The following is a 15,754-nucleotide window of genomic DNA, read 5'->3' on the forward strand; positions in this document are numbered from 1 at the left end:
GTTTTAGGTTTTTTGTTTGGTTGGGTTTTTTTCCCACAAATTAGTATTTCTTTTTTCTAGTTGCGAATTTGTTTGGAGGGTGTATAGTTAATGACTTTTCATTAGTTGAATGCATTTTGGCTTTGTACGAGTACTTGGTGAGATGTTCTCAGCGACTTTGGACGAAGAAGGTAATTTACTTACCTTTGCTCTACCCTGTGATCTGTGAGGAAGGCTTGGTTTAGATCAGCTTATCACTCCCAAGCAAACAGAAGCTTTCCATACACGATCTTTATGGGAGTACACTGTGCACCTACTAGCTTAATGCTGTCATGGTAAGCCTTGTCAGGAAAAAATACACTCCAGTGCAGTTTCAGGTGACTATTTCTGGGATGTTTAGCTAATGTTCTAGTTACCTCCCTCTGTTTCCTCCTTGAGCTCTAAATTTATTTGCTTAGGCATTTAAGTCCCATTTTAAGGCAGGAGCTTATATTTTCCTCAATAAGCCCAATTTGCCTGAAACAGTAGATCTGATAACTTCTCTACTGATGAAAAAGGTAGGAGGCTGTTAGCACTGATACTATTTATATTGTGCTAATGGGTTTTAACCCTCTCACTGAGCAGGGCTGATGGTTTAAAATAATGACGAGGCAATACATTTTTACTGGGACAGGTGTACAAATAGTACCAAAAAGAGAGTGCTGCTCGGGGTCAGGCTATGAAAAGAATGGTGTCCCAGATCATAGTGCAAGATGAAACTGTTTTATTTGCTGGTAAGACCTGATGACACATGGTTTTAGCTTTAGCCACTAAGACTTATTTGCTACAATTGACAAGATGCACGTGTATCTAATATTCAGACCTGCTCGAGTCACAGTCATCTCAACTTCTGTTTTCAAAACTATTCCTCTGAAAAGGGGAGTGTCCCTACCAACCGTTGACTTCAGTGGGAACCAAAGTTGCACCCAGAAAAATCTTGGTGTTGCACTGATTGTTGCAATCCTCTGCCATTTCCAAAACCTCCATGAGACTCCTGGAATTCCTATCATGACTCTACCAGATGTGGGTAGTGGGAAGACAATTAATTAACCCTGACTTTAATGTAGGACAGCATAGCTAACTTGTGCTAATTTGCCATGATGTCCAACTGTTATACTGAGTATTGAGTTATTTGATAGCAATGTTTTTTCCATCAGTGGTGACATTTTTAATAAATATTTTTTCACTGGAAAATTATAAAACAAAACAATGTTTTATTTTCCATTTTTTTTTCAGCTCTACACTTCAGTTTTCTTACTACAGAAAGTCAGTTTTGCTTTTTAGCATTGAATAGGTGTTCACACTTAACCAGCTCTTATATTCACACTGCACCATTTACTTTCCCACAAATAAGACTAAAATATTTTTCAATAAATGAATAAACTATATAGAGCAGAAGGTGGAGAGTGGGTAAGCTGAAATAAGATGTAAAAAGTCATGTTGAAATAGTGATTTGCAGTATGAGCAAAAAGGTAGTTCTTTTTGACCTGAGTGCTTCATCACCTGTTTAAATCACTAACCAAATTTAGTGAAATTTCTGTACCTAGATAATACTGTGCTGGTATTTGCTAAGTTCATGCTACGTGAATGTGGAAGAATCCAGCAGCATTCGTTTGGTTTTGAGTTCTATAGTCAAATGGGAGCTATTACAGCCTTGCTAACGATAGCTTTCAATATCATACAATCAAAACACTGTATGCTCTTGCTGAAGATGGCGGTGTCACTGTAAAGGTTGTACGTTTGAATGCTAGTCTTAAATACCTGTTTTGCACATCCTTTTTTCCCTCGGGACACTAGGCTTGTAAGATAATATATACAGTACTTCAGAATGTAGTAAAAGGCTCATCAACTGTCAAATGTAGAATTCACCTACCCCATGTTCTAGTGTGGATTTATGCCATCTGATTTGGAGAAGCAATTAAGAACTCTCAAGCTCACATTCAAATAGTCCTATTCTGTACTTGGTTATCATAGTGTCAGAGACAGTCCACCAGTGGAAAAGGTGTCAGTCTGGCAAAGCATGTAGTTTACCTCTTGGAAGCTGCAGTGCTTGTATGTCCTTCCAGATACCTTTTTTGTTTGCTCTTTGTTATCATTGTACAATAGTGAGCATCACATGACTAGTGTTTGATTTGGTTATAATGTTTTCTTTCTTCTGGTTAAACTGTAGAGAGAAGTAACTGTTCAGTCCAAGGTCTTGGATTTTCAATGAACAGCTAGTTGTTTCTTCATTCATCGCTTTACACCTAAATGACAAACCAGGAGCATGAAAAAGGGAGGTAACACAAAGGTCTTTGTCAGCAAGTAGGGACGTACTTCAATTTGTAGCTTTGCTAAGAGTACCTGGCTGTTATAGAATATCTTCTACTCAATAATCCAAAGCACTTTACAAATACTTCTATTTTAAGATTCTTCACAGTCTTGTACAACAAGGAAATGTTACTTTCCCATCTTGCAAATGAGTATACAGAAGAACAGAATGTGGAAATGGCTGAGTAGCTTTCTCACTTCTGGGGGTATCCCTGTAGCAGGTGGCTGGTATGTAGGACAGGTGCCAGGATGTTTGCAGTTACATCAGAAACCTATGTAAAGGTGGACTCCTCAGCTTCATTTTGTGGTTTACCTTTAAACAAGGATGTGACTGGAAGCATTGATGATGAGCAAAACAGTTCTGTTCTCAGCAGCTTGAGGTGGAAAACAAAGGCAGAAAATAAGAGATGCTTGAAATGATGTTACTGTCCTTAATCTTCTTTTTCCATCACAGACTGTTTATTGTGGTTTCTTTTTTTTCTTTTTTATTTTCTTCTTTTCTTTTTTTTTTTCTTTTTCTTCTTCTTCATTTCAGAAGAAAATTATCTTTAGGGGAAATCAGAAGGAAGAGAAAGAACAGGAAGGGTACAGCTGTTTTTCTCCATAGGGAACTGTCTTGGGGTAGGTATAAGGGTGAAAAGAAGTAGAAGAAAAAAGCCTATCCTTATGGCATCATTGTTGCCACTGTGGTGGTCAGTGGATGTTTTCCATGTTTTCCACTTGTGTACGTGAGGGCATCAAGGATCTTAGAGCTTGTTTTTCTTCAATGTGCAGCACAGCACGTTGGCCTAGATTTTATTGCTGTGACCTGAACTCATCTTTGTACCATAGGGGAAATACTTGCAGTGCTTTACTGATCTCGGAGACAGTCTCATTTTCTCAGCACAGAGCTAATATATCAAGCTAATTTACTGCCATGGTGTGTTGCAAAGCCTATATAATATTGAGTAAACATTGTTGGCTTATACATTAACTGTAACTAAAACCCTGTGCAAACTTTATTCTGGCTTCAGGATTTTCCTTGAAGAAAAGAAGGGTAGAGGTGTTTTTTATTTTTTCTTGTGTGTGTGTGGGGGGGGGGGGTTTTTAACCATTTTTCACAGTGTGAAAACTTTACTTTTAAATTTGGCAGTTCTGTTAATTCTAGGTCAAGTGGCAGGCATGGTTAGGAGCTTTCTGCATGGATCACTCAGTTGACTTCTTTTCTTTGCCAGGATCCCTTAGCAGTGTTTAATGTGGTTTCTCTTTCCTATTTGGTGTGCAAATATAACTGAAGAAAATAAGAATCTAGATGTCTGTCTGCTATGGAAACTTAGCATTGCTGCTGTGCCTTTGTATGGCTAAGAATTATAATGTTTTGGATGATCTTCTAAAAAGGAAACCAAATATTTAGTTCTTTGAATTTATGTGTGACTCCTTATCTGGGATTCTAACATGCTTTACCAGCACCAGGAATTAATTAGAAAATAATTATTATTATATAATTATTAATAATATTCCTTATGTAAGGAATATCCTTTAAAAGGGAGGCAGGACACCACCAAGAAACTATTTTATTTGGTGAAAAGAAATACCAATGTTTTTCAGTATATTGGTTGTATAGCCTAAAGCCCTTGAAATTTGATTTTAAAAAAGTTTTTGTGATCATTTGCTATGGTTCTTGGTGATCTTGTATAGATGAACAGACTGAAGCAGTAGATCTTAAGTAACCAGCCCAGTATCAGACAAAAAGGCAAACAAGCAATGCAGGAATTAGTAATCCTGATTCTCAGAGCCCAAACTAGACAAGAGTGCTTTCTGAATGCAAGCTGCAAAAATAATACTCTTATCCAGTAGATTAATAGTGCACAACTGCCAAACTCATCAAGCAGTGAGTGAACTGAGGGGATCTGCTGAAGGTGTTGGTTTGATACCATAAAATTCTGACTATGCTCAGACCCGCCCGTACCGGAACAAAGCATGTGTTTGGATTCTGTTTGAGGTTTGCTCAGGTACTTTGTGACTACTGAAGTAGTAAGGCACTGATGAGAGAAAACAGCAGTGGAATGACTGTGCAGGAAGCTCATAAATCCAGTCTCTCGGAAGAGGTGGTAGAAACACCATTGCTTTGGAAATTTAAGAGTAGTCTGGTTGCTCATGTAGAAAGCGTCCCCGAGGAAACCTGCCCTAGAAAGGTGTGGGCAAAAGCATTTTCCTGCGCACGATTCCTATGAAACTGTTTTTCCCAGTGTGTACATTTCTATTATTTACAGTAACCTTATGTTCTAGTTTTACTGGGACTTTCCCAGTTTCTTTTGTGATACTGTCCCTGTGTCCTGGGAGCAAGAGATAATGTTAATCGGAAAATATAAGGGCTTTATTTGTATTCAAAGCATGTTGCTCTGCTGAGTAAAATTCATTCTGGCTTAACTGTGAACAAACTTTCTAGTGGATGAGTGTTAATCTTATTGAACAGTGGTAGAAATGAAAAGCGAAACATCATCAGAGCTGTTGTTTTGCTCAAAGTGAATAATAATGTCACCTCTTCTGTGTTTCATGATAAACTCTGTTGGTGCGTTACTGGAACAAAGTCTGCCCCATGAGAAAGAGCCAAATGTCACTACTAAGAGAGATTCTGACAATAGGGGCATGAGCATTTATTCTTGACAAACAGTCCCATGTGTCTTCTGCAGAAGTCTGGCAACCCCAAAATGAGTCACTAAAAAGCATCCCATTCTTTTGTTTCTAAAATTGAATCACTTTTAAACACTAGATTTCTGCTACGTGGGGACACCACTTCGGTGGAAGGAATACTTACAAACTTTCCTCTCAACTCACATTCCTTTACGTCTTCTTCATAGGGGCTTACTGCTGCTGAGGCCTGATTTGAAAGTGTCACAGTCTGTGCAATATGGGCTGTGATGCTTTTTGAGTTTGCTACAAAACAAAAGATCATTTTCCAGGTTTTTTTGCACTAGTGGGGAGGGAGGAAAGCAGCCTCTGGATTGTTTTCTGTTTGTTCTTCAAAGAAAGCCAATTGAATTGCGTTTCTTTTTCTTCAAGTACAGTCAGGAGAAGATTCTTTCATGGAGGATGGGTAAACAGATTACACAGAATCCCATTTTTACTTTTTTTGAGACGTGAGTTAGACTTGGACCTGAATTTTGGTATTTTTTGTATGCTGCTTAATTTTCTGATTGAGCCTGGAGGTCAGGTTTCTACAGTGGATCAAAAGTCTTTTCTGTTCCTGCCTAAACCAGGAAAAAATGAACACTGTAGGCCTGATCTAAACCCTGGTGAGGGCAGTGGAAAGGCTGCCATTGACTTTGGGGTTTGGATCAGGCACCTATTAGAGATTGTCTTTTCGTATACGCAAACAAAATCCTGGAAGAAAAATATCTGTTAGTTTCAGATTTCATTACAAACTCCAAATTTGTACCATTCTTTTTAGATCTGGCTTTTGGAAACTCTTATTATAGCGTAAGAAGTACAGACAACACTAAAACCCAACACTGTACTTACCAGCAAGGAAAGACAGACAAGGTGGCTCGTCACGCGCAGCCGTGAGTCTGCTGCGTTTCCTTCACTGAGATTACTGAATTTCACAGATAAGCTTTCCCAGTACTTGGGAATCTAAAATCTCCTATGGTTTTATAACATTTTTAGTAAGTTCATGATTGGCTAAATATAATTATCATTTTATTCCATGCATGTTGAACAGTTCACCCAAATGTCTCAAAATCCTTACTGGGTTGAAAAGGGCCTTTGAGAAGCAAAGTTATGCAGTGATGGAGCTGGAGTGCAACCTGCATGTTCTCTTTCCCTGTTCATGATTTTACTCATTCAGCCACCATTCTTCTCATCATTTTATGATCATCTAGCAACCTTTTTCAATGCCAATTGGATTTTTCAGATAAAGGCACTAATTTCGATTGTACAATAGAAATCAGCTTTCAATGGTATTTCAATTAACCTTGCTATTAAAGAAATTGCTTTTTGCCAATACTCAATGGTTGGTTGACATTCAGAGAACACATGATGCCTTTAATACAATCTGTATTGAAAGAACAACCTGCATTTGTTGTCTTTGAACTAGCTTCTTTTAGTTTGGGTAGTTTTCGATATAGCTGACATAGAGCAGACAAAAAAAATGCACAAAGTATTTTGAATTAAAAGCTTTCAAACATTCTCTGCTGTATTCTATTCCATTTGGGCATATATCGTGTTATTGCATTGCAAGTCCTTTTTTTTTTTTTTTTTTTGTAGATTATGTAAGTTATTTGCTTAACCCACCGCTGAAAATCATGCATGTGTCTCAAGGTGCAGACAAGCACACGGTGAGGCTTCATTGATGGTTCTAATCCTTTATTGCTGGTGGAGGTCTCAGTAGGCAGAGGTGGTAAACTACCTGCTCCAGCCTGAATTCCAGCCTGGTGTGCAGTGCCAGGCTTGCTGCCAGTTTGTGTGCGGGCTGTGCTTAGCGCTAGGAGGAAATAAACTCAGTTGGAGTCTTGCCAAAGGTTTTGAAGTTCAGGTGGGGTTGCTCCCCAGTAACCCCTGGTAAGAGCCACCTTGTTAAGATGTGCTGGAAATACCTTTGCAGGGAATCATGACCCTGTGGTTGTCTGGCAGGAGGGAATTCAGAGTTCTGTTTTTCCCCTAGGGCAACGGGAGCTGACTGTCTGTCTTCCCCCGAAACGTTGCTCGTGACTCTCTGAAGGCCAGGGCGCTTTGCAGCACGCTGGGGTTACAAAGCCCTTTGGGAAAGCACTGACTGTCCTGGACTGGGAAGTACGTACAGTGGGGGTCCTGCTACATTGCACTGGTTAGTGCTAATGCATTTCAGAGGAATAGGGAAAGTATAAGAAATCCTATGTATCCTCCTTGATACAGATTACACTGCTATACAAGCGACTGATAGGAAGTCAGCGCCACCAGTGCAAATCCAGGAAAATGATTATATGGATGAACAGATGAACAAAGCATTTTAGGGCAGATCCTGAGCTTTTTTTCACATCAGGAAAAAGACTGAGGGGTACTGGTGCTGGATTTCCTACCAGAGGATGGCTTTTGTAAGCACACTGTAAATTCTAATCATGCCTTACAATGGGAGATACTTGGAACGTATTGAATATGGGGTTGCAGACTTGAGATGATTACTTCCTTGTGCCTATCCTTCTATTTAGCATAGCATGTATCAGTGAGGGTTTTTTTTTAAGTACGCTTTTTGTTTAGCAAACTATTGAATAATTAGGGCTAAACTGCCCAACATGCCCATATTCTGTTGTTTCAATAGTTTTTCTATAAAGATTTTAAGTACCCATACTTGCTTTTGAAGAAAAGTAAGCACACAGCGTCTGATGTTAGACATGAACATGTGTGAGTAAGCAACTTGCAACAAGGTTCAGTCTATGGATGACTCTATAAAGATTGCATGTAGGGGAATGGGAAAATGCATATGGAGATCATGCACATTCTGCTCATGAACTTGTTCATGCAGAAATCTGATAATCCGGCTCCAAACATTGTTCAAAGGATTTCTGGTTGGTGTCTGGCTAAGTGGAGTTTGTCAGTTGCGTTCAAAGCAGTCCACTCTGCTTTTAATGTTTCATTGTTTGTTTTCAGACTGAAAGTCAAACCCTCTGCCTCCAATTTGCTTTTTCATTCCTGAAGACCCCAAATGTGAAAAACATCCCAGTCAGAAAAGTGGGCTTTTCTACTTTTTACGTCTTTAATTGAAATCTGAGCCAAAAAATCCTGCCAGCATTTGAGACTTGAACAACTGAGAAGTAAAGACTGATCTGAAATTATAGCAGATGATAGAGTAGAGCACTAAATAAGAATATAATGAAATAATAAAAAAGAGACAGCCAAGTTGTCAGCAGCATAAGAGTATTTTAGATAATCCCCTCTGGGCCATTTTCTTAACAGCAACCAGTTGTGTTTATCTGAAGATTAGTGCAGAGACTTTTGATTTTACAGTGCATGTTCCCCATTTACTTTTAAAAAAATATTTATATGCCTTTATATATATCGCTTAGTATTCCATGTGAGGCAAATAATACCACATTGCTTTAGGTTTTATTGGCAACACATTTAATGTTTGGGATGGGGTCTGTATAAAGAGGAAGCAAAATTATTTGGTCCTGTAGGCTGTTTAGATGAGGATTACAGCCAAAAGTTTGGGTCCCAGGAAATTGGCCAAGCCTGGATACTCACAATGTCAACTTGCACGTACAGTACATAGTTTAATATTTTATAATGAGTCTTTTTTTTTTTAAAGAAGCTGTTTGCCATTTCAGCTCTGCTCACAAGACAAGAAATTGGCTGAATCAATTAAAATCTTCGTTTAGCTTAATGTGACAGTAGAGTTTTGCCCAAATAGGAGTAACAGATCTGCTGTGCTAGAATGGGAGAGATTGTGAGAATTGTGAGAATATGGCTTTCACATTGCAGCCCGGTCCTGTTCCAAAAAGGAGGGAAGGATTTGCCAGCAATTGCAAACAGAGGCTTGGGTTTCTGCTTGCTTTTAAGAGATTTCTCTCATTTTAATGAATGTTTGAATAAAAATGTTAGAAATGAGCTGTCAGAAAGGATTATTATTTTTGCATCTGATTTAACCTTGTTTAAACAGGAAAGTTGCATTAAAACAGTGGAAACCCTGAAATAAGAGTGGCTTTATCTGAACTCCTTTACTGGATCAAATCCTTGATCAATTGGAAACAGGTGTAAGTTAAAATGAAGCAGGAGTGTTCACACTGAGATTGGCCCTGGTTTAATTAAATTGATTTTCAGATCAATTTAAATTGAGCTGATGCAATTTGCCCTGTTATTTAAATTAGGCCTGCAGGAGTAGTCTTGGAATGAGGGACTGTACACAATATGGGTAAGAGTATCTGAATCAGGACCATTATTATTATTTACGGGAATCAACTTGTCAATGAATTATTTTTTTCAAATTAGGGGGTAGCAGCCATAATAGGCCACTGGTGTTGGCTCCATTGATAATTATACCATTTTTCTTCTTTTCATAATTGTCCTAGTATGAACTGTGCTATTTTAGCAGAAAGTGTTAATTATTTTATCAACAATTGGCAGACCCTGCTTCAATTTACTGGTTTCCCTTTAACCAAAACAAAGATTACAGGCCCTGTTCCATAGCTCAGCTGCTGAATCTTTACTAAGAAACTTGGGAACCCCTTTCTCATGAAACACTGTGTAAAGCTTTAAGCACTCTTTGAAGCTGAGTTGTATTAAATGATAGACAAAAAAAGCCCTCTGAAGAATTGGTGCTTAATTACAACTTAATTAGCATAATTATGCATGCTAATAGCATCTCAAATGAATAGCAGTTGTCAGGAGGTTGGGACCATCTGTAAGAGTGTCGGATTAATACATCATTTTTTATTTCTAACAACGCTGTAACTCTTTCCCTGAAAGTGATTTTCATTAATCAAGTTCATTTTTATTATATAGAAAATTTGGCATTTTTCATTATGGGCCATTATCCGTTTCCCCATGCAGTCCTAATACAATACTAATGAGACCCCATGTGGCTACTCCACACTGACAATGGTAGTACAGGTGTATTATTATAATTGTTACAAACAGCACATTGTACCTCAGGACTAGTAGAGTTCTAATCTCAAGATATCAGGGTTTCCACTTGGTACCTTCCCTTGGGTCCAGTACAATTTCCAGAGCTTTATGAAAAACATACATGTTTGTGGTTATGAGGAAGCAGATTTAAAGAGATAGAAGCATGTTTGTTTTAGAGGTGGAAAACTTCGAAGTTCAGTAAGCTGTTTTGGAGATTTTTTCTTTTACTGGCTCTACTAAGCTTTGAGCTTCAAAGAAATTGCTTGCTACAAAGAGCTGCTGAGGGGGTCAGGGATGATGCGGTGGATACTCTAAAAGCATCAGTATTTACTTAGCAATTTGTGCGGGTGTGTGAGATCAAATTCCAGAAGTAGTATTCACCATAAGGTTTAGTAAAAAACCAGCAGCGGCAAACTCATCCTGGATAACTGAATTTCTGCAGAAGAAATGTATGCAGCCAGGTAGTCGAGTTCTAGTGGTACACAGCACGTACATGCACATGGAAAGTGGCTTTTGAAAGTTTAGAACAGCTTTTGTGTTAAACAATTGGCCAGCCTCTGCTGTCAGGCTCGCTACTGGGAATCCGGAGCATGATGATTTAAGTCTATGGACTTAGTTCAGATTTACAGTGCAGCAGCTTAGTGCATAGCTGACCTTAACGCTTGTGCTTTAGCTTTAACTAATTGGTTAATGTTTGCTCTGTAGAGTCAAAAAGCTCTGTGTAAGCTCTAAAGATTATTTTTATTTGGTGGCATGTTGGTATACTCATGCCTAATGTTTGTATTTGATTATTTTTTTTTCTCTGAATGCACTGTGGGTTTTTTTCAGATGAGATTTTCCCAAGGGATTTTTTCTCTTTTTCTTTTGCTTTCCCTAAATAGCCTTCTGAAAACTGAAGGCTTTCCAGTAAATTCTGATTTCCTTTGGTGGCCTGACTATAGAATGAATGGAGCAGTTTTGAAAATCCATTTTTAAGGAGAGGGAGGGAAAGGGAGAGGGGAGGAGGACAATCAACAAAGCTGCTGTGCCTGTATTTATCAGGCTGCCAGTGGGAGCTGCACAGTTCAGACTGCACTTCTAATCAACCCTAAACAAAAGAACATTGAAAATAGCTCAACTGACACAGTCCTCACCATAACTCAGGAGTCGGTGGCAGGCACCAGTAAATCTCTTGTTGTTGTTTGTGAATACATTTGTGCATATAAACCCCTCTGCAGCATCTACCGGGGTTAGGCATCTCCATGGAACAACCCCATCAACTTTTCCCCCACTGTGCAATCAATCTAGACTGGAGACAAATGCCCGGTGGCTTAGAAGCAGGTGGAAGTTGAAAAAATAAGGCCTGGCCAGGATCGAATGAAGATTGCATGTAAATTAGCAGCATTAATATGTAAAACAAAAGCTCAGCCAGGACTATTTGTTCTGGTGTACAGCTGCTCAAAGCATGGTACAGAACCTTGGTAAAATATCAGCAGCATTCTGAGATTAAACCTCTCTCCCCATGTCTAATGTGCTTGAATATCACTTTACACTGAAAATCCAATGTAAACAAGCAAGATGGTATTTAAATAGGAACTAGAAATTGCTAGGGCAGTACCACAATTTGTGTCTCCTACTGGTCTGCTCCACAATCTCCACTTCAGAGTCCCAGGCAGGGCAGGGAAAGTACTCTGTGGTTCAAGCTGTCTGCGTGGTATATAATCCTGCTATTTCTAAGGTACCAGCACAGCCTGTCTGCCAACTCATTATCTGGGGTGTCTGGTTATTCAGTTAGCCTGGTAACTGCTGGTTTGTTACTGTAAAAATTGAGAGAGATTAATCCATGCGTGAACTGAACACCCAGAAAGACACTGGTGGTGTCCACAGTGAGGGCAACTTTAAGCAAGTGAAAATCTGAGTCTGTGCAGAATTGCCCCCCACCAACCTGGAGGTAAGCGTGGGGATCTGACAGCTCTATGCCGGGCATGTGTGCTCAGTGCTGGACTTCCTTTGTTCAGGGATTTTAGAGCAGGCTTAATTGTATTGCTTTGGATAATGTTTTCTGATGTCATTAAACATCTACTGGAGAGCTAAGAATAGAACTTCAAAGTAATGTCACCTGTAACATTTGCATTCAGATTTTCTAAAAAGAAACTCTTAACGGTTGCTACAGCCCTTGGATTCTGTAAGTTACATTTAACTCTAAATTCCCTGAGCAAGGCAAAAGGTGAAGCTCCTTAAAAATCAATCCAACCTCCCCCAAAATACCAAAATGTGAAGAAACTAATAAAAATCAACAAACACCTTTCCTTCTTTCACCTTGATTTTCCTCAGTGTTGGATTTAATCATGGATTTCTGTGGGAGGGGAGGATGCATATGAAATTTTTAAAGTCTAATTGTTCCAGTTTGACTGCTCAGTGCTCAAAGCCTTCAGCACCACTTCTGTCTGCTGCAGATTTTAGATGCTGTGCATCCGCGGATCCTTTTGCAGGTTGCTGTTGGGTGGGCAGCACCTGACCACGCAACAGAACCAGAAAGAGGTATTGCAACGCAACCTGAGATACGGTTATCAAGTGAAGCGGTGCACCTGTGGCTCTTCAAATACAGTTGTTATGTTGCTGCAAAAAATTATAATACATAATACGTAGGGAAACACAATGTTATGGGTAATATAACCTACAGAGGACTGTAGAGGTGGTGAAGCCTGTCTGTGAAGTGAGGTGTGCGCTGAAGTGCTCTTGAGCAACTTGCACAGCACCTGTCTTGGATCTGGGGTACCAGGCTGAGATCTGGGGTACCAGGCTGAGGGCGGTCTCAGAGGAACTGTGGCATCTCATGCTGTTTGGATCACTGTGGGGGAGGGTGAGGTGTTGCCCTTGTGGCTGGGTGGATCTCAGAGAGGGAAAGGAGAGTGCCAAGGAACTTGGCTGTGTCTTAGGGACATATGACTTGTCTTTTTTATCTGTTGGAGTGATACTTTTTTTTCCTTCCTGATTTTTTTTTTCCTAATGTCTCAGTCCTCTAAAAGATCCTGACCCTCAGCTCTAAAGATAATCCTGGAACAGTGCCTCTCTCCCCTCTTTCTGTGGTTCCTCCTAACCTTTTGCTCTACTGCAAAATGCAGAGGGATTAATTTTCACTGATAGCACAGAATTTCATGTTGGGGGACAATCGAACCAAAGAACAAGAAGCCTTATGCTACTGAAATCTTAGACGGCAAAACACCACTCTGCCTAAGCCTGATGCAGGAGAGCAGCTTTCCCTACTGTCATCTGTTCGTTTTGCTTCAGCTGGCTTCTATATCTGCAACCCAGGGTTTGCAGTGACTACAGCAAAGAGTGGGTGCAACGATCCAGCTGTGATAAAGTACTGGCACATGGGAGCTGGTTATTAGTTTACAAGAAAAGAATCACAGGGTGGAGGTTATAAGTGGAAGCAAAATATGTGCTGCAGATGGCTGTCTGTTGACATTGCTACGGACAGATTATGCTTTCCAGAGATAAAAGAGTAATCATAAACTGGATGTCCTCCCAGGAGGGTATATATACTTGAGTAATAGACTTGGACTATGGGGTTAGTCTCCAAGTTCATATTAAGTATGTATTTTCAAGAAATTTGTGGATTCTCAGATTCAGTATTTTGTTCATTGTAAAAAGAGCTCCAGGCCATAAAGCTTGGGCTGGAATCCAAACTTTTGCCAGATTTAGCAGATTTGGAAATTCTAGCATTTCCCTTTTGAGCTGAAGTTCTGTTGATGATGATGAGTCTTAAAGCAAGAAACAAAGCCCCAAAGATCCATCTGTTGTGCAGGCTCCTGGGCTTCTGAGGGCGCTTCTGTACCACCTTGTAGTTCAGTGCTGGTATGTGCGGTGTGCCAGAGACCAGGCTGGTAGAGCCAGAAGAAGATACCGAGCAGTACCTGTGGGAGTGGGCTCTTCCATGCTGGGAACATAATTTGCTAGTTGTGGGCCCAAGAGGAGAGCTGCCCGGCAAAGGGATCAGTAACACTCTCTGTTTTGCCCTGTTCTTTTTCAGCATCTGTGCTGAGCTTGTCTCGTGTTACCGTTTTGACTAGAAGAGTCCCTAAATTGTGGCTTTTAGGTTAAAACCTGGCGTATGACGTCCTCGGCAATATTTGTCTGACAACAGTGATGGCATTTTGCCAGCGGATCCGTTGTATTTCCTTGGAGGTTAGAAACATGTTGCTGGAGTATCTGAGTGCATTTGAAAGGGTTCTCTACAGCTGGGGAAAAGCACACTTGTTGTGCTAAAAGACCTGTTAGTTGTGCGGTTAACAGCAATCTTATTAATGCATAAAACTTCCATTGTTTCTTCATTTACTTGAAAGGGTTGTTTAGCCCCTTAATTGCCCTATAACAATATAGTGATAGTAAGTTAGATTTCAATCAACATACTCATGAATTGCCAGTATTTTAGCAATAAATTGCTAGCTAATAAACTTGTAGCTTCCTTTGTAAATGCCAGCTAAAGGCCTAAACGTTCCTCGCAGAGTTAATTGCACATTTAGTGCTCATGTAATTTTGAATTAATTACATGCCAAATGGATTTATGTTGTATGTACTTAATAAACCTTGGTAAGTGCCCTTTTAACAATCAGTTGGTATTTAGGATCCTATTTACGTAAAAAGAATGACTTACAACACTGGGTCATGATGTTTCTACCACATGCTTATGTGCTGACTTTAGTGTGTGGTGGTTTGTACGGGATTCAGGACCAGAAGCTGCAGAATTAAGTAAGTGCAAATATGAATCCAGTGGAGGCTTCTGAAGATTTGCTATATCTCGGCTTGATCCCGTAGTCAGGAGGTGGAGTCTCTGTAGGCTTCTGTGATCCAGAGCACATGGGAGGGAGCAGAATGGTTGGTGTTGGTTTTATTTTAGGTTTGGGCTGTATTGCAAAAGTAGAACAACTCTGGAAGCAATACCTGGCACTGCAGCAACAGTAAGAACCAGTGGCAAAAAGAGCAGCACCCACCACCCTGCTGAAATGGAAGAGAAAATCCATACCTGACTGCTCATTTGCCATCCTTTTGTAAAGTACTATTTTGTCAGCCTCAGCCTAGTAACCTATAAGGAAATTTGCTTTCTTTCCCAGCTAAGTATTTAATGTGTGACATTTCAGAAAGCTTTAAATCTGTCAATGCTAGTAGTGCAGACCTATATTACAAACACAAGCAGCATGAATGTTTAGGTAAAAAGACAGGTAAATTAACTTCCCATGCAAAAATTGCTCCCAGGGTTGATATTTTTTAGGTCCTTTTGCTTTTGAAACATTAGGCATAAAGAAGTTCACTCAAAACCTTGTGTTTGTGTTGTCCTGAAGTTCTAGGGGCTTTATTTTGTTTTTGACATGCCAGGAGCAGCGTGTAATGTGTTTGACCTTGTGGCTTTACACATATATGCATTCGGGGTTTTTTATCTGAGTAACAGGAACCCATTCCTGAAAGATTTTGCAACCTTTAACACACAAATGGTGACCTGTAGGCTGCAGGCTTTTAAAAATTTAATTATTGACCTTTATTCGTTTCCTCTCTCCTCAGCAGATAACACATCATTTAGTGCCTTTTAATATGTAGTGAGTGCTCAGTATTTCAGGGAGATATCATTGTCAGGTTGTAGCAATGTTCGAATGTTCCTGTGACAGGAATTCCTCTTCAGAACCGCACACCGAATAGCAGGCTTTTGCCCTCTTTACGTCGAGATAAAGGCTGAGCAACTTGGGAATACAGAGGCAGGTCAGGGTGAAGAGAAAAGGGCAACAATAAAATGAAAAAGCAGTTCCTTGGGGCCTGAAGTGGAGTTCTACATAAAACAGAATTGTATAAGTTCTTCCACTACTGTGAAAAT

The 15,754-nt window shown here is 39.8% G+C and overlaps 1 long non-coding RNA gene across 1 annotated transcript in view; it reads left to right on the top strand.

Annotated features, from left to right (window-relative positions):
• The window catches only part of LOC129785619 (uncharacterized), a 112,485-nt gene that overhangs the window by 73,842 nt on the left and 22,889 nt on the right, over nt 1-15,754 (top strand). The window lies entirely within an intron of this gene.

This window comes from Falco peregrinus, chromosome 14, assembly GCF_023634155.1.
Source record: "Falco peregrinus isolate bFalPer1 chromosome 14, bFalPer1.pri, whole genome shotgun sequence".
NCBI classification, from domain to species: domain Eukaryota; kingdom Metazoa; phylum Chordata; class Aves; order Falconiformes; family Falconidae; genus Falco; species Falco peregrinus.